This window comes from Lampetra fluviatilis, chromosome 29 (genome assembly GCF_964198595.1).
Source record: "Lampetra fluviatilis chromosome 29, kcLamFluv1.1, whole genome shotgun sequence".
NCBI lineage: Eukaryota > Metazoa > Chordata > Hyperoartia > Petromyzontiformes > Petromyzontidae > Lampetra > Lampetra fluviatilis.
In genome coordinates, this window is record NC_136303.1 from 1728379 (window position 1) to 1747464 (window position 19086).

General features: G+C 50.5%; 1 protein-coding gene across 2 annotated transcripts in view; it reads right to left on the bottom strand.

Moving 5' to 3' along the window:
* The window catches only part of TMEM45B (transmembrane protein 45B), a 31301-nt gene extending 13410 nt beyond the window's left edge, over window positions 1-17891 (bottom strand). The window contains exon 1 of one of the 2 annotated variants that reach the window (XM_078870207.1): window positions 17761-17891. The gene's annotated coding sequence lies outside the window, so the exon portion shown is untranslated. Of the gene's footprint in view, window positions 1-1409; window positions 1488-17760 lie in introns of those variants that run through there. The other variant, XM_078870208.1, reaches the window with a different exon arrangement.
* Window positions 17892-19086: the final 1195 nt, after the last annotated feature.

A 19086-nucleotide genomic window follows, 5' to 3' on the forward strand; every position in this document is an offset into this window, starting at 1 on the left:
ACCACCGGCGTGTTACCAGGGGAGAACCTGGTTCAGTGGAGCCATCTCAGATAATTATCTCACGACGTGTTACTCTGACTGTATCCGTGGAACAGCGGTCGCGTGGAAACCATCGCCGGCGAGGAGATTTATTTGATCGCTCGTTTGCTCGTTCGCTCGTTTGTTCGTTCAGTCGCTCGCTCAAGAAGCCTTCGTAGCCAATGCCAGTGATGCCATCACACCTCGCCGTCACTTCCTTCCTTCTGCCAAGGCTGTATGTTGAACTTCTTTCGCACCGTACGTAGCTAACCGTGCTAACCGGAGTTGCAGATGGTGGTGGTCAGGCTGTAAGGTACGCTCTTACAGTCTGACCACCACCATCACCACCAAAATCTGATGTTAAGTCGCTGACCTCTGGGTACGAGTCCAATGCTCGTCTCAGTCACATGCCCTCCCTGCACCCCCATGCGTCCCACCCATCACCACCTCCTCCACCTGATGTCATCGAAACACCACTTCTAAGCCCTACATATTACTCTCACAGGATCCTACAGGATTGCTCACACTATCCTCATCCAACGGTGAATGGCAATGTGATAGTGACATATATATAAAAACAATTGAAAGGCAGATAACGTTAACCTTGGTTCAGAAAATAGACCAGCATTAATCAAGGGCACATGCGGCCCAAATCTAAACAATCAAATACAAATGTAAACAACATTACCGCTTGCCAGCTCAGCTAAGCTCACTTGCAAACACACACAGATCCCCCGTCCAGCCTGAACAGACTGTTGGGGCAAGTGCTTGTTATAGAGCACCTATGAAGGCCGACACGGCACACGATGTGAGCTTTTCACCACTCGCGCCAGATAATCATTTAAAGGCTGAGTCGACCTAGGGAAGGCGCAGACAAGGTTGGTTGACCACAAGTGGGAAATTAACTTGGGTCGCCGGATTCATAGTGCAGAGCACGAACCGCTGGGCTGACGTTCCCCACTCGCACACACCACAAAATCATAACCACAACGCTGTTGTACTTGTAACTAAACATCTGGTGGTGCTGCTACTTTCGCAGTAGTGCACAAGGACAGTCAACAAACAACAACATAAACCCCGCACATTTGTCACGAACATTGTGGTCCGGAAATGAAACGTATATAATAGGCGACGTTTTGAGCAATGACCCTTCTTCATAGCAAATAGGCCAGATATGGAGTGGACAATACGAGTTGGAGATGGATACTATCTATGGTAGTACTACGCAACATGCGTTACTTTTATTTGAAATAATTTAATTAAAACGCGATGAAGCTCTTTACGACAGACGTCCAGTCGGTCAGCAAGTGTCACAACAACCACAAACCAAACAGGCATACAAATAAAATAAAACTATAGGAGTGCAAAGTATAGAAAAGGTTGGCAAGTACCTTGAAGCTGTGCTTTTTGGTTTTGTTTGTTCTCCAACTTTAAGCCTTCAGATCAGTGGTTCTTAACCTGGGGTGCACTCTGCACTCCCTGGGGGTGCGAGACATGGACAGATATTTTTAGAAGGTAAATCATCGAAAAAACAAATTAAGCACGGGCACGCAAGTACAACTTCTTTGTTTAATCAAACACTATATGCATTATAAACTTTTAACGATTGAGACCCAAAGGGGTGCAAGACTGCAGTAAACCTCTTCTTGGTTCTTTCGGTAAAGTCACGTAGAAGGGAAATAATAAAACAATAAAAATAAAACATAATTAAATACAATTCTCACGACGTTTCGGCCGAAACGTCGTGAGAATTATTTTATTATGTTTAATTTTTATTATTTATTATTTCCCTTCTACGTGACTTTACCGAAAGAACCAAGAAGATGAATCCCTGCAGTCACGAAAGCTTTAAATCGAAACTGCAGTAAACGTTAAGAACCGCTGCTCTGATTTTCCCGAGGCGAAGTCCCCCAACAGCAACGCAACTTTACACCGAAGTTCCGTTCGTCTGTCGCTCATCGTCTGTCGAAACGCGCTCGCAGTCCGTGTGCGTTACATCCGGACGGACGGACGGAGCGAATGCGTCAAGTAAGGAACGAGGGCTTTCAAGCTCTCTCAGCAAGCGTGAAGACAACAAGAATCACTCCTCACCCCTTTCCGCGGCGGATCCGAGAGGCTCCCACTGGCTGGCGGCGCCTCGATCAGCGAGCAACTGAGAGCACCGCCCCACCCGCTCTGCGTGTGTCAGGACACGGTAGGTGTGCCCTATGGTATTGGTAGGCTGTGCTTTGGTAGGTTGGTGTAATAGTAGGTTGATGCTATGGTAAGTAGGCTGTGCTTTGGTAGGTTGGTGCTGTGGTAGGCTGGTGCTGTGGGTTGCTGTTTTCAAGCCGCCTATTGATCTGGCCGTGGCGGGTTCAAGACGAGATAGTTGCTAAGTGACCACGTGCTTCGCGGGTCTGACGCCGGTTCGTGCGTGTGCCGGTGCGTGCGTGTCACCGTGGACGTGGGGAGCGGTGGTGCAGTGGTTGGAGCGCCGCGCTACGAACCTGGCGACCCGGGTTCGATTCCCGCTCACGGCCAACACTCTGTGGCGATTTTTCTGAATTGGTCCTGGGCCTCCTCTAGGTCGACTCAGCCTCAAATGAGTACCTGGTGCAATGTGTAAACATCGCCACTGGGGAGACAAAAGCGGCCGGGCGTGGTGTTGGCCACCCACCCCCTCGTGTGCTGTGCTGGCCTTCATAGGTGCTCGCTAACAGTACTTACCCAAACAGCCTGTTCAGGCTATACGGGGGATCTTTGTCTTTGTGTCACCGTGGACGTGGGGAGCGGTGGCGCAGTGGTTGGAGCGCCGCGCTACGCACCCGGCGCCCCTGAGCCACCCCGAGGTCGACTCAGCCTCAAATGAGTACCTGGTGCAATGTGCTTTTAATAGGTGCTCGCAGACACCACTTGCCCACAGCAGTCAATCAAACGCTACATGGGGGGGGAGTCTTTGCTTTGTGTTTTCTGTGAGTGTTTGCGTAATTGCATGGACACGTGAGTGAGTGCTTGTATGCTAACAACACAACACAGGCTGTATACGTCTCTGTACGGTGGGGGATCTGTCTTTCCGAGTGTATGGCGGCGTGTGTGATTGTGCAAGTCCCCCGCGCAGGGGTTTAAGTGCATGAATGGATGTGTGTGTGTTTAAGTATACTCGTGTGTGTGTGTAGGTGCATGCATGTGTTTACGCCTCTGTGCGTGTGTAAATGTTTCGTATTGGGAGCGGTGGCGCAACGGTTAGCACACCACAATAAACAAACCCGGCTTCACCTTCGTTGGATTTCGGGCCACGTCAAACATCAGTGGCGAGTGATATCCAACTGATCGATCCCGACCACCGATCCGGCCTTAACAAGTGCTCGCTGACAGCACTTGTCCCAAAAGTCTGCTGAAGGCTACACGGGGGGTCTTTGTCTCTGTAGGATGTTAAAAGGGATGGGTTTTTTTACCCTCCCGCGAAACGAAATACAACGCGGAGTGATGGCTCTTGAAACTGAAGCCAACTTTAGTCTCGAATTCTTTATTCATTTCCTTGCTCATTTCCTTGCTCATCGGTACAGCCAGCCGTGTGAGTACTCCGACACACATTGTGGGGAGCGGTAGCGCAGTGGTTGTCCCACCGCGCTACGATCCCGGCGGCCACACGAATTAAATTCCCGCTTGCGGCCATCATCGCTGATGAACATCCAAACCGTTTCCTGGATCCCCCCCCCCACCATCTCCCCCCACCATCTCCACCCACCATCTCCCCCCACCATCTCCCCCCACCATCTCCCCCCACCATCTCCCCCCACCATCTCCCCCCACCATCTCCCCCCACCATCCCCCCAATCCCCCCCTCACCATCCCCCCCCACCATCCCCCCCTCCCCCCACCATCCATCCCCCCCCTCACCATCCCCCCCACCATCCCCCCCCCTCACCATCCCCCCCTCACCATCCCCCCCTCACCATCCTCCCCAAACCATCCCCCCCCCCCACTCACCCCCCCTCACCATCCCCTCCCCCCCCACCATCCACCCCCCCCTCACCATTCCCCCCCCCCCACCATCCTCCCTCACCCCCACCACCCCCCCCCCCACCTCCACCCCACCGCCACCCCACCACCGTCAGGTCCACTCATCAAGACCTGGAACCACCACCACCTCCACCACCACCACCTCCAGAAGCCGTTTGGCATCATAACGCGTTCAGAGTCCCCGGTTCAACCCCCACATGTGGCGAGAAGGCGTGAGCTGAGAGAATGTCCTGAGCACTGGAACAACTCGCATTACGAGACGGGTGGCTGCTCGCGGGAATTTCCTGCAGAGCAATACACACACAAAAAACCCCAAGCAATGATTCATTGAGCAGTGCACCCTCCCCTATGGACAGCAGCTGAGTCATATCTTGTAATGATTTATCATTCAAAGAGGTGTGTGCCGTATCTGAGAGATTGCGTGCTCATGTGCGCACAAGCCTGGGACTGTGTGAGAGGTTAGAGCGCTGCGCTACTAATTTGACCACCCAAGTTCGATTCCCGCTTACGGACAACGCTGTTGGCGTTTATCTGATCGTGGGCCTCCCCTGGGTCGGCTCAGCCTAAAAAAACCGAGTACATGGTGTGGTGTGTAAACATCGCCACCGGGGAGACAAAGGCGGCCGGGCGTGGTGCTGGCCACCCATCCCCACGTGTGCCGTGCCGGCCTTCATAGGTGCTCGCTCACAGCACTTCCCCTAACAGCCTGTTAAAGGCTATCGGGGGGATCTTTGTCTGTGTGTATGTAAATCTGCGTGAGCTAAGTATGTATTTTCAATGTCTATATATAAGGTGTGTGGAAAGAGTGGCGGGGCAGTGGTTATCGCACTGCACTTTGAATCTCGCCACCCAAATTCCATTCCCGGCCACGGCTAATATCAGTCGCAAATATCTGAACCGGTCATGGGCCTCCCCCATAGGTCGACTCAGCCTTAAACGTGTACCATGCTGGCCTTTATAGGTGCTCGCTAACAGCACTTGCCCCAACGGCTTGTATTATTCATTCGGGGGTTTCTGTCTGAAATGTTGTTGTCTTTGTTCACGTATATAACGGTGTGGATGCATACGGGTTCGATTCCAAATTCGGCTGTCTTTCTGCGTGGACGTCCCAGTTCTAACACGGGTTCCTTCCGATAGCTCTACACCGGTGTTCTGCATTAGTGACAACACCTCCGATAGCTCTACACCGGTGTTCTGCATTAGTGACAACACCTCCGATAGCTCTACACCGGTGTTCTGCATTAGTGGCAACACCTCCGATAGCTCTACACCGGTGTTCTGCATTAGTGACAACACCTCCGATAGCTCTACACCGGTGTTCTGCATTAGTGGCAACACCTCCGATAGCTCTACACCGGTGTTCTGCATTAGTGACAACACCTCCGATAGCTCTACACCGGTGTTCTGCATTAGCGACAACACCTCCGATAGCTCTACACCGGTGTTCTGCATTAGCGACAACACCTCCTATAGCTCTACACCGGTGTTCTGCATTAGTGGCAACACCTCCGATAGCTCTACACCGATGTTCTGCATTAGTGACAACACCTCCGATAGCTCTACACCGGTGTTCTGCATTAGTGACAACACCTCCGATAGCTCTACACCGGTGTTCTGCATTAGTGGCAACACCTCCGATAGCTCTACACTGGTGTTCTGCATTAGCGACAACACCTCCGATAGCTCTACACTGGTGTTCTGCATTAGCGACAACACCTCCGATAGCTCTACACTGGTGTTCTGCATTAGCGACAACACCTCCGATAGCTCTACACCGATGTTCTGCATTAGTGACAACACCTCCGATAGCTCTACACCGGTGTTCTGCATTAGTGACAACACCTCCGATAGCTCTACACCGGTGTTCTGCATTAGTGGCAACACCTCCGATAGCTCTACACTGGTGTTCTGCATTAGCGACAACACCTCCGATAGCTCTACACTGGTGTTCTGCATTAGCGACAACACCTCCGATAGCTCTACACTGGTGTTCTGCATTAGTGACAACACCTCCGATAGCTCTACACCGGTGTTCTGTATTAGTGACAACACCTCCGATAGCTCTACACCGGTGTTCTGTATTAGTGACAACACCTCCGATAGCTCTACACCGGTGTTCTGTATTAGTGACAACACCTCCGATAGCTCTACACCGGTGTTCTGCATTAGTGGCAACACCTCCGATAGCTCTACACCGGTGTTCTGCATTAGTGACAACACCTCCGATAGCTCTACACCGGTGTTCTGCATTAGCGACAACACCTCCGATAGCTCTACACCAGTGTTCTGTATTAGTGACAACACCTCCGATAGCTCTACACCGGTGTTCTGCCTTAGCGACAACACCTCCGATAGCTCTACACCGGTGTTCTGCATTAGTGACAACACCTCCGATAGCTCTACACCGGTGTTTTGTATTAGTGACAACACCTCCGATAGCTCTTCACCGGTGTTCTGCATTAGTGACAACACCTCCGATAGCTCTACACCGGTGTTCTGTATTAGTGACAACACCTCCGATAGCTCTACACCGGTGTTCTGCATTAGCGACAACACCTCCGATAGCTTTACACCGGTGTTCTGCATTAGTGGCAACACATCCAATAGCTCTACACCGGTGTTCTGCATTAGTGACAACACCTCCGATAGCTCTACACCGATGTTCTGCATTAGTGACAACACCTCCGATAGCTCTACACCGGTGTTCTGTATTAGTGACAACACCTCCGATAGCTCTACACCGGTGTTCTGCATTAGCGACAACACCTCCGATAGCTCTACACCGGTGTTCTGCATTAGCGACAACACCTCCGATAGCTCTACACCGGTGTTCTGTATTAGTGACAACACCTCCGATAGCTCTTCACCGGTGTTCTGTATTAGTGACAACACCTCCGATAGCTCTTCACCGGTGTTCTGTATTAGTGACAACACCTCCGATAGCTCTACACCGGTGTTCTGCATTAGTGACAACACCTCCGATTGCTCTACACCGGTGTTCTGCATTAGTGACAACACCTCCGATAGCTCTACACCGGTGTTCTGCATTAGTGACAACACCTCCGATTGCTCTACACCGGTGTTCTGCATTAGTGACAACACCTCCGATTGCTCTACACCGGTGTTCTGCATTAGTGACAACACCTCCGATAGCTCTACACCGGTGTTCTGTATTAGTGACAACACCTCCGATAGCTCTACACCGGTGTTCTGCATTAGTGACAACACCTCCGATTGCTCTACACCGGTGTTCTGCATTAGTGACAACACCTCCGATAGCTCTACACCGGTGTTCTGCATTAGTGACAACACCTCCGATTGCTCTACACCGGTGTTCTGCATTAGCGACAACACCTCCGATAGCTCTACACTGGTGTTCTGCATTAGTGACAACACCTCCGATAGCTCTACACCGGTGTTCTGTATTAGTGACAACACCTCCGATAGCTCTACACCGGTGTTCTGTATTAGTGACAACACCTCCGATAGCTCTACACCGGTGTTCTGTATTAGTGACAACACCTCCGATAGCTCTACACCGGTGTTCTGCATTAGTGGCAACACCTCCGATAGCTCTACACCGGTGTTCTGCATTAGTGACAACACCTCCGATAGCTCTACACCGGTGTTCTGCATTAGCGACAACACCTCCGATAGCTCTACACCAGTGTTCTGTATTAGTGACAACACCTCCGATAGCTCTACACCGGTGTTCTGCCTTAGCGACAACACCTCCGATAGCTCTACACCGGTGTTCTGCATTAGTGACAACACCTCCGATAGCTCTACACCGGTGTTTTGTATTAGTGACAACACCTCCGATAGCTCTTCACCGGTGTTCTGCATTAGTGACAACACCTCCGATAGCTCTACACCGGTGTTCTGTATTAGTGACAACACCTCCGATAGCTCTACACCGGTGTTCTGCATTAGCGACAACACCTCCGATAGCTCTACACCGGTGTTCTGCATTAGTGGCAACACATCCAATAGCTCTACACCGGTGTTCTGCATTAGTGACAACACCTCCGATAGCTCTACACCGATGTTCTGCATTAGTGACAACACCTCCGATAGCTCTACACCGGTGTTCTGTATTAGTGACAACACCTCCGATAGCTCTACACCGGTGTTCTGCATTAGCGACAACACCTCCGATAGCTCTACACCGGTGTTCTGCATTAGCGACAACACCTCCGATAGCTCTACACCGGTGTTCTGTATTAGTGACAACACCTCCGATAGCTCTTCACCGGTGTTCTGTATTAGTGACAACACCTCCGATAGCTCTTCACCGGTGTTCTGTATTAGTGACAACACCTCCGATAGCTCTACACCGGTGTTCTGCATTAGTGACAACACCTCCGATTGCTCTACACCGGTGTTCTGCATTAGTGACAACACCTCCGATAGCTCTACACCGGTGTTCTGCATTAGTGACAACACCTCCGATTGCTCTACACCGGTGTTCTGCATTAGTGACAACACCTCCGATTGCTCTACACCGGTGTTCTGCATTAGTGACAACACCTCCGATAGCTCTACACCGGTGTTCTGTATTAGTGACAACACCTCCGATAGCTCTACACCGGTGTTCTGCATTAGTGACAACACCTCCGATTGCTCTACACCGGTGTTCTGCATTAGTGACAACACCTCCGATAGCTCTACACCGGTGTTCTGCATTAGTGACAACACCTCCGATTGCTCTACACCGGTGTTCTGCATTAGTGACAACACCTCCGATTGCTCTACACCGGTGTTCTGCATTAGTGACAACACCTCCGATAGCTCTACACCGGTGTTCTGTATTAGTGACAACACCTCCGATAACTCTACACCGGTGTTCTGCATTAGTGGCAACACCTCCGATAGCTCTACACCGGTGTTCTGTATTAGTGACAACACCTCCGATAGCTCTACACCGGTGTTCTGCATTAGTGGCAACACCTCCGATAGCTCTACACCGGTGTTCTGCATTAGTGGCAACACCTCCGATAGCTCTACACCGGTGTTCTGCATTAGTGACAACACCTCCGATAGCTCTACACCGGTGTTCTGCATTAGTGACAACACCTCCGATAGCTCTACACCGGTGTTCTGCATTAGCGACAACACCTCCGATAGCTCTACACCGGTGTTCTGCATTAGTGGCAACACCTCCGATAGCTCTACACCGGTGTTCTGCATTAGTGACAACACTCCCATCATTACCTGCAAAATGTCTCAATTGGGATCACACACAGCGACGACTGCGAACGGCTGGCAGCACCCTCCCGAAGATGAGTTTCGAGACTCGTGCGTAAATAACAATATGTACACTAATAACTATACATAGAGCATGTACCTTTGCTTTTTCAGAAGCTGTAAACATTTAAATACGTTGGCTCTTGTACTGTGTACATACTGTACAGTTTATAGACTGCAGAGCACAAGGTCCATTCTCACCAGCAGGACATGAACGTTAACCCTGCTTCTGATGTTGACTTGCTGATGGTAGCCTTAACCGCGCTTAATCCACTGGTCATGATGATGATTATGATGATTAGTCTGATGCCGATGTTGCTGATGATATGTTGATGGTGGTGCTGCTGATGGATATGATGATAATGACACATGGTGTTATGGTTACTCATGATATATGGATACATCCGGTGAGACGGGGGTTGATCATATCGATGCAGCTGCTGATGCTGCTGATGATGTGAGCTGATGTGAGCTGTTGTTTCACTGTCACGTGAAAACGTGGCCGACTAGCCTAGCCAATGGACAAAATATGTGATGAATATCCCTTCATTCCATCTCCACACGTTAAATGTGTTCATTTTAGTCCGTCAGCCTAACCGCCTTCTTCTGGAACAACCTTTTACAGCAGCATTTGCTTAAGTAGGAAAACTGAGCCAATGTTGACTTGCTGGGTCTTATCAGCAGTGTCAGTCACACTGAGTAAATCACTGCCCTGCCGGCTTGCCAAATGTTATGAGCTTGGGCACCCCATCTACACGCCGGGTGGCTTGTTTAACGTAACAAAAAAAATCCGAAACTTATACCCATAAAAAGGCAGTGTGTGTTGTGGCGTTGTATTGGTAATGACATACAGAAATACAATTACCTCCGTTCAATGTCTCACGTTAAATACATTTGTTTTAGTCCACCAAAAACCAGTGACGTGTGAATTACCGTATTCTCCGGATTCTAACGCACTGCCCATCAGCACTCCTGAATTTTAAAGCAAAAGTTTGGCGTGTGTCTAATGATCGAGTACTGCACTGACGTTGTGTGTGACTAGATTTGGCCAACTTTATTGACGCGGGGCACAAGTTTGGGGTGCGTCTTATTTTCCAGAGCAACCTCTATTCCCGAGAATACGGTAACTATACCCAGGAGACGTTCACGTGTGTGCGCGGCACAGCTGTTGATGCCACGTATTCGCTGGTTGCGCCGCGGGTTGTTGGGCACGGATAACATCAATTCCTGAAGAAGCTCCCCAGCACGTGGGGCGAAACGTCGGGCATCATGCCAACCAACAACACCCCCCCCCCCCCAAAAAAGAACACGTTGATCAATGACGTGTGCATGCTGGCAGGGAAGGGCATGTAATTATTAGCACATACCACGCACACCGGCAGTGAGGTATTTTCGTTGCGCTTAATTTAATTAAAATTGTTCTGTTAAATCCTCGTTGGCGCCGATTTGCCCTTGTAAACACTGAGTAGACTGTCTGTCTAGGCCATCTATCAGCTGCGTCTTCACGCTACAACCATTGTCGAGTGGCGTTCCTATATCCAGTGGCTGCCGTCAAGTGATTGTGTCAATTGGATAATGACTATTCTTGGTTCTTTCGGTAAAGTCACGTAGAAAGAAAATAAAAAATAAAACACAAGCGATCGAAACGTCGTGGGTTTTTTGCTTTCAATTTTTCAATTAATTTTTAAAAAATCGATCTAAGTGACTTTCCCGAAAGAACCAAGAATATGAATTGCTGCAGTCACGAAAGTTTTAAATCAAAATTGAGAAAATTACCATGGCAAGGACTGGTACGTTCACAGTACAACCACGATTGGTGAAGATCCAGCAATCACAGAACGCTTGGCCAACGTGGGTCCAACGGTTCCAGCCAGACGCCGACGCTGCCGTGTTTACTGGGGGGCTTGGGGCGGGGGGGGTTCGCTTCCAGGACCGGTTCAGACGTCGGCACTCACGACGTTGGTTGTGGACTTAATCCAACTCAGGCCGTTTCGGAAAGCGCCACCTCACCACGGTTCCACCGCAACTTCCCGAAATGCTAAATATACAGTTCACGAATAGTTCATAGCAGGAATTAAACATCGTAATTCTTCACCTAACACTGTATCTGCAATTCAGGGGAATAAATCTACCGTTGCGACGTTTCGGTGCACGGCGTTTGAGGAAGATCCGTCACCGTGAGCCGGCGACGCAGGCAAGACGGGCGGTTTTTGGAATCTTTAGCTCTCAGCAGCAGCAGCAAGCAAGCGAGTGGAAGCAGAGTTGCGGCACACACAGCGGTGACTTTACACCGCTATTAGAACAGATTTAGCCGAGCTAATTGGTGACAGAGTAAGTGCTAAACGCGCTGTTACGCAAATGCATTCCTGCTCGCGCCAAACCAAACTCGCCCGGAGTTACCCAGCCCTGCCTCCACCCACACCAGCACTACAGTTTCCACGTCTCCCTCCCCTCCCTGTCTGCTTGTCTCCCTCCCCGTCTTCCAACCCTGTCTCCCGCACATCCTGTCTCTCTCTCGTCTCTCTCCCATTCTGTCTCCCTGTCTCTCTCCTGATCTCCTCGTGTCCCTGACTCCATGTCTCTCTCCATGCCTCACCTGCTTCCCTCTGCCTGCCTGCCTGCCTCGTTCCCTGTCCCCAACTCGAGACTCCCGGTCTCCCTCCCCTCATCTCCCTCCTCCTCCAGCCTCTATCGTCTCATCCTTCCCGGATGTGAATATCGTCTCGGCATCAAGAGCCCGCAGGCACCGGACTCCTCTGTCGGGGGCAGAGGAGGGGGGCATGAGTGAAGAGAGCACGCGATGGAGAAACATTATGAAAGACGTGTGCGTACCATGTGTGCGTGTGCATAGGTGGAGAGCGGTAGTGCAGTTCTTTCGGTAAAGTCACGTAGGTGAAAATAATAACATGAAATAAAAATAAAAAAGTGAAAAAACATTTTTTTCACCTACCTGACTTTACCGAAAGAACCAAAGAGTATGAATCCTTGCAGTCACGAAAACTTCAAATCTAGAATTAGGTAGTGCAGTTGTTCGCTGTGAACCTGGCGACCCCGAGTTCGATTGCCGCTCACGGACAACACCAGTGGCGATTATCCGAGCCGGTACTGGGCCTCTCCTAGGTCGACTCAGCCTCAAATGAGTACCTCGTGGGGTGTGTGGACATCGCCACTGGGGAAACAAAGGCTACCGGGCGTGGTGCTGGCCCACCCACCCCTTCGTGTGCCTTGCCGGCCTTCATAAGTGCTACTCGCTAACAGCACTTGCCTCAAAATTATGTAAGGCTACACGGGGGATCTTTGTCTTTGTATAGATGGAGCAGCGGTGCAGTGGTTCGCGCACCGCGCTAGGTTCGATTCTTGCTCATTGATCAAAAAAAAATGTGACAAATATCTGAACCGGCCTAAGGCCTCCACGAGGTCGACTCAGCGTTGAATGAGTACGAGACCCACTTGGCGTGGTGCGCAAACGTCAGCTCTGGGGAGACAAAGACGGCTGGGCGTGGTGCTGACCACCCACCCACCCCCTCGTGCGCCGTCCGAGCCTTTAATAGGTGCTCGCTAACAGCACTCGTCATATCGGTCCGTTCGAGGATGTCAGACATCATTGTCTTCATACGACATGTGTGTGTGTAAATGATATAGCCATTGTAATGATAGAAAAAACAACCAATACTTATTTTAATACACGTACAGTACACACGCATACACGTGGGTTCAATTACCAGCCATGGGGAGCAAACGCGGCAAGTGCGATATATGTGTGGCATCTGAGCTTGTTCTGGTCCTCTCCTAGGTTGACTCAGCCTCAAAAGCACATACACTAACAAGGCCGAGTCAACGAGTCAACATTGGGGGGGGGGCAAATCTTCCAAGGGGTGTGGGAGTCCCCTCGAGAAAAAAAATTCTAAATTTGAAAACGAATTTCCTGCCATTTCCTGCCAAAAATATAAAGAATTCAATAACACATAGGATGGACTTTTTATTTATTTTTTACAATAATGTCTAATAGTGTATTTTATTACATTGCTCTGTTTGAGCTTTTTTACCTTTTCTTGTTTCATTGTATGTAATTGCAGAAATTAGGAATTAATAAAGTACAACCATAACCACAATCATATAAACAGAAATCTATTTTATAGCAATATATTGGGGGAAGACATTTCGAGCATATTTGAATATTGGGGGGGGGGGATGTGTGGGATGTCCCCCCCCCCCAATATATGATAATTACGGCCTTGTACACTGCACACAAACACGTGCGTTCAACACCCGAGGAGTGACACACATCAGTAGCGTTGTCTTATTTAGTGCTGCACCTAAACTTGTTCCACACCTGTCCGAGGTTGCCACATTAAGTGACACAATTTGTTTTTAGTCATTAGCAAATGTATGTATGTTTAACTTCTTTCGCACCGTTCATAGCCAACCGTCATAATCGGAGGCCGCGGGGGAAGGACAACAATGGGGCTGATACCAACTAATTAATTATGCCCTCACTCTTCAATATCCTTGAGCATCCTATCTATCTAATTCTTCCCTTTGACTCAGCCCGAAATGAGTACCTGGTGCAGTGTGTAAACATCATCACCGGCACTGACAAAGGGGGCTGTACATAGCCACAAGCTATTATGTAACGGTCTTAAGTGCACCGTTACTCTACACGGTGTGCGAGTGTGTATATAGCTCACATATATAAACACACATTGTCTGCTGAACACAAAGCCGGCCAGTGATGGCTACGCACGTGGCCTGTGATCCAGCACTGTGGGGACGAGGGGGTTGGTGGGTCACCGCACAAATGCGAAGCTCCCCAAACCGTGGGCGACGAGGAGGTGTCATACCCGGGCATGGCCAGGAGAAGGTGGTTGCAACCAGCGCACTAATCGCCGTCTGTTCCAATCTAAACGGGGATTGAGCGTTTCCCCCTCGCACGCGTGGATTTTCTATGGTGCTTCGGTCTCTTCCCGCTTGTATAAATAATGCACTCACAGCAACAACAAAGGCCAATGCCGCAGGACCCTCCTGAAATTGAGTCCAAGGACTCGGTTCGCCTTTTCTAGACATCTCAAGTAAAATAAGTAAAACCCCATTGTCCGAACGTTCCAATTTATGGACAAATTTGTTATGTTTTATCAACTTAGAAAGGAACAAGCTGTGGTGGGGGGGGAGAGCTATGTGCGCCCAAGAAGTATATTCATATTATTTTGTATGGTGAGGAGTTCATCAAAAATATCTATATAGACTCGCTATATTAGTGGACTTACAAAGAGACCCAAAGACTCACGGGAGACCTTTCGTTTGAAATAAGCACTTCTTATTTCGTATATGGTCGGGAGTTCATCAGCGGTGTGTGTATGTCTATGTCGTTGTTGGTGAGCCAGAGGATGGCTTCAGGAGTAGTAGCCTGGTGAAGAGACTTAAACAGAGATCCATAGACTCACAGAGTTGCATAGACTCACAGGGCCTGGTCAATATCTGAAACTCTGCCCGCTAGTGATGGAAGCTGACAGTGAGTGGCGTCACTGTGTCGTTCACGGCTTCAGATGGAGACATGAATTAAGGCTGGCAGCCTTACGCAGAGACACGTAGACTCGCTGAGACGCTTGCCGAGTTAAAATGACCGAATCGGGCAGTGGCGTTACTGTGTGGTCAGTTGTTTGGGATTGGCGACTGCCAGTCGCTCTGTGGGCTATTCTTGATTGTCCATCGGCGAAGAAGGATAAAGCCACATCTGGCATGCGATGTTAGAAGGATATCATAGCGGTGGGGATGGGGGGAAGGTGGGTGACTTGGAGGTCAGAGCCAGCCACGAGCTTGGCACCATCGATGCCTTGGATTCAAATCGAGGCAACAGTCTACGATGAAACGAGAGATTACCCAGTGTTGCAAATGTGTTGGTACCAGGCCAGTCCCCAGTGATTTACACAGAGTCTTACATAGACTCGCTGTGATTTAAACCCAGTTTGGCAGTGCAGCGAGTTGAGAAATCCACATCGCCTTCCATACTCGTAGATTTACACAGAGACTAATCGACTCACGTGGAGACCCATGCCACTTCCGTAGAGACTCGTAGACCAAGCTGTGATTGAAACCGGGTTCGCCAGCGTCGCGAGTTGATGGTCTCAGCCCGGTCAGAAATGACTTCACCGAAACGCAACATTACCCCCTCTATGACACGGCCATTATGACCCCTTTGCGCCACCCTACCTCCAGCCCCACCGCTCCACACGAGTAGATCACATGAGCATTAAGGCGCGCGTGTTGTATGTGACTGTTGGTTGTGAAAGTTAACAAAAACACCAAGTGGCCGGAGTAGAAGGGAGCCTCCCCCACCCCGCCGTGTTTGTGAGGGGGGGGGAGCAGAGGAAATAACAATTTCCTGCTGGCAAGGCCCACCACGGTGCTCATGTGTTGTAGTTTTAAGCTTTCAAGAAGGAAAATGCACGCGGGTCCGATGCAATGGCCACCTGGATTTAGTGGTCACTTTCGCGATGTTACTTCTGGAGCACCCTGACCGCAACGTGGCCCACGTGACGTGACCCAGCGGTTCAGCGCGTTCGCCACCTTCTTGCAGAGGCTTCGCGGTTGGAATCCGGAAGGCCGCCGCTGGTTAATACTGCGTGAGTATGCACGTGTGTGAGTATTGATCGATAATAATACAACTAAACTCTTCACTATTTTTTTTATTTTACCAGGTAAGGCCGACTTGAGCTATAATAACTCTTTTTCAGAAGAGACCTGGCCACAAATGGTAGCCCAATGAAGTGGCTTGTCACGTGGAAATGCATAGCAGCCAAATATTCTAGACACCATGTCGATTCTAAATGTGGTGGGGACAACCGGAGGACCCGGAGAAATATCCACGCGACCACGGGGAGAGAGAGAGAGAGAACACGACCTCTTGTATACCAAGCGAGGTAGTTAACATCTCCTCGCCACCGCAACGCCCGGTAAATCCCGGGGTGGACGTGAATAATACCGTGAGGTCATTGGAAGGCAAATAGGCCATTGTGTGTGGGACGTCACGGTTCAAACTTGGCAAATTGTACAACAGTTACACCGCAGAAACGTTGATTGTAGCGCCTTCCAACTGCTAAAACAAATAACCGTTGCAGGACCCTCCTGGAAAAGAGTCTTGATGATCAAAGCGTCGGAAATAAATAACACTTATAAATAATACTGCACAGCTGTGATGTTCATTAGCCTAACGGACACACCGCTATGTTTAAGCATGCCGATTAATTGCTTAGTAGAATGCTGAGAATATTCTTGCACGCGTTATTTATACATTCACCTTCGAGACAATCACACGTCGTGCTATCTCGGAAGCTAAGTAGGCTTGAGGCTACTTCGCTCCAAAATCGATTGTTCTGCACAGGACATCGATGTTCCCACATATCTGGTAAACCAACCCCCACCCCCACAACAACCCGTACGGCGTGGGGAGGCCCTCATCACGCAGTGGATTGACCAGTGGGATGCACATGTACACAGTCACCAGTGAGAACAGCTCCATATATATACTGTATAGACTGCCAAGGAGAACCCCCGAAGTACTGTGGAACAAAACACGTGTCCTTCTCGTTATGCGGGCTCGTCAGTATACCAGAGGTATAACCAGGCTCCACCGATGAGCACGGTAGGCTGCGTACGGTGCGAAAGAAGTTCAGCACGGACACACGCAGGGCCATCCATAGATGACGAACGCGGAACCCGCCTGTTGCATGATGAAGGTTCATCAGCGATCCGTGGCTTCAGTACAGAGATAGTCCTATGAGCAAGCACAGTTCCGCATTTAAAAGACTTTAGGGGCAAGTGCCGTTCACGAGAAGCTACGAATGCCGGCCGGCACGGCGCACGAGGCGCGGTGCACGAGGCGCGGTGATGTGGCCGGGAACAAAATAACCCGGGCCGCCTTTGTCTCCCCAGTACTCGTGTCTACACCCACCGCGACAGGTACTGGTTTTACGCGGAGTCCACCGAGGGGACGATACGCATGGCCACACAAATCGGAACGTGAATTGAGGCTTTGGTTGCTCATCTCCTGTGCACAGCCCCGAGGCAGCGATGGGCGAGTCTGTCCATAGGACAACCACTGTTGACTTCCCCACAAAGTGGTATTTACTATCCACTTTATCGACCCCGTAGGGATGATGGGTTGTTACCCCCCCCCCCCCCCGACCTCCTCTACAAGGTACATTTGACCCTATTTTTCCACACTGGCCAGACGGCGTTGAAGAGGTGGGACTACCCCACACTTTACCCCACCACACACACTACCTACGCTTGTCACCCCCATTTATACTGCCGAGTGGAAAGTGGCGGAGCGGTGGCTGGGGTGTGATTACAAAACACGCGCCCATTGTTCCAGCTGCCGCAACGGGCGATCAAACCGAGCCGGCGAACTACAAATCTAGAGTACTGTTAACCCGACTACACACACACATCAAATCAGAAGAGCAAATCGTTCGAAATTCACTCGCAACTTACGACGGCTGCTGCTGATGATGATGGTGGTGGTGATGCTGTGGCTGCTACTGGTGACGTGGCCGCGAAAGACGCCGGCTGCTGAACCAACTCAAAGAACTTGGAGCGGTGATGACTGGCTCATTGCTGGTGGTGACAAGGGGGTGATGATGATGATGACTACTGTGATGTCGATGATGCCGTTCGGTCTTCCTCCTCCTCTTCGGCGTGACTTCTGAAAGTGGAATGGCTCGCAAAACGCGACGGGTTGGTTGGTTGGAGGGGGGGGAGTGGTTCAGTCGAGTCGGGAGGTAGCAGGAACGTAACTCGCAGGGGGCCAAAGGCTCGGTCTGTGGGTTTGCTGGGGGGGGGGGTGGAGTGAAGAGCACGTAGCGCACGATCGCGGACACACACACACGCACTTACAAAAAAACTTCACACACACAGACACGCACGTACACACAGACACACGCACGCAGACTCGCACACTCGCACGTGCGCGCCAAACGCACGCAGAGATTCGCACAGATACAAAGATAAAGATCCCCGTATAGGCTTTTTTAACTAGACTGTTGGGGCAAGTGCTGTTAAGCGAACATTTATTAAGAGCGGTACGATACACGAGGATGTGTGTAGCCAACACCACGCTCGGCCGCCTTTGTCTCCCCAGTGCCGATTTTTACAAATCGCGTCCTACCCGTTTAAGGGCTGAGTTGACCTAGGCGAGGTCCACACTCGGTTCGAATAGTCGTCACTCGTGTTGAAATCTCACTCGCATCGCTCGCTCGCTTCGTAGTGCAGTGCGCTAACCACTGCGCCACCGCTCCCGACGGATACTTCGTCATACAAAAGACAAAGATCCCCCGTATAGCCTTCACATACTGTTGGGGTACGTGTGGTTAGCGAGGACCTATGAAGGCCGGCACGGCACACGAGAGAGTGGGCGGCCAGCACCACGTTCGATCGCCTTTGTCTCCCCAGTGACAATGTTTACGTAACGCACCAGGTACCCATTTAGGGCTGAGTCAACCTAGGGGAGGCCCAGAACCGGTTCAGATAATCGCCATTTGTGTTGGCCGTGAGCGGGAATCGAACCCGTGTGGTCAGGTTCGTAGCGCAGTGCGCGCTAACCACTGCGCCACCGCTCCACTCCGACACGCAGCCCCAGCCACGTGCACGCATTCATACTCACAGACACAATCGCGCACGCACAGACGTCAACACGTACAGACACACAGAAGCAGACACAAAGGATAGACACACAGAACCCGACACGCACACACGCATACACACACTGACCCACACAGAGACTCACACAAAGACTCACAGATGAGAGCAGTCACCGCAGGC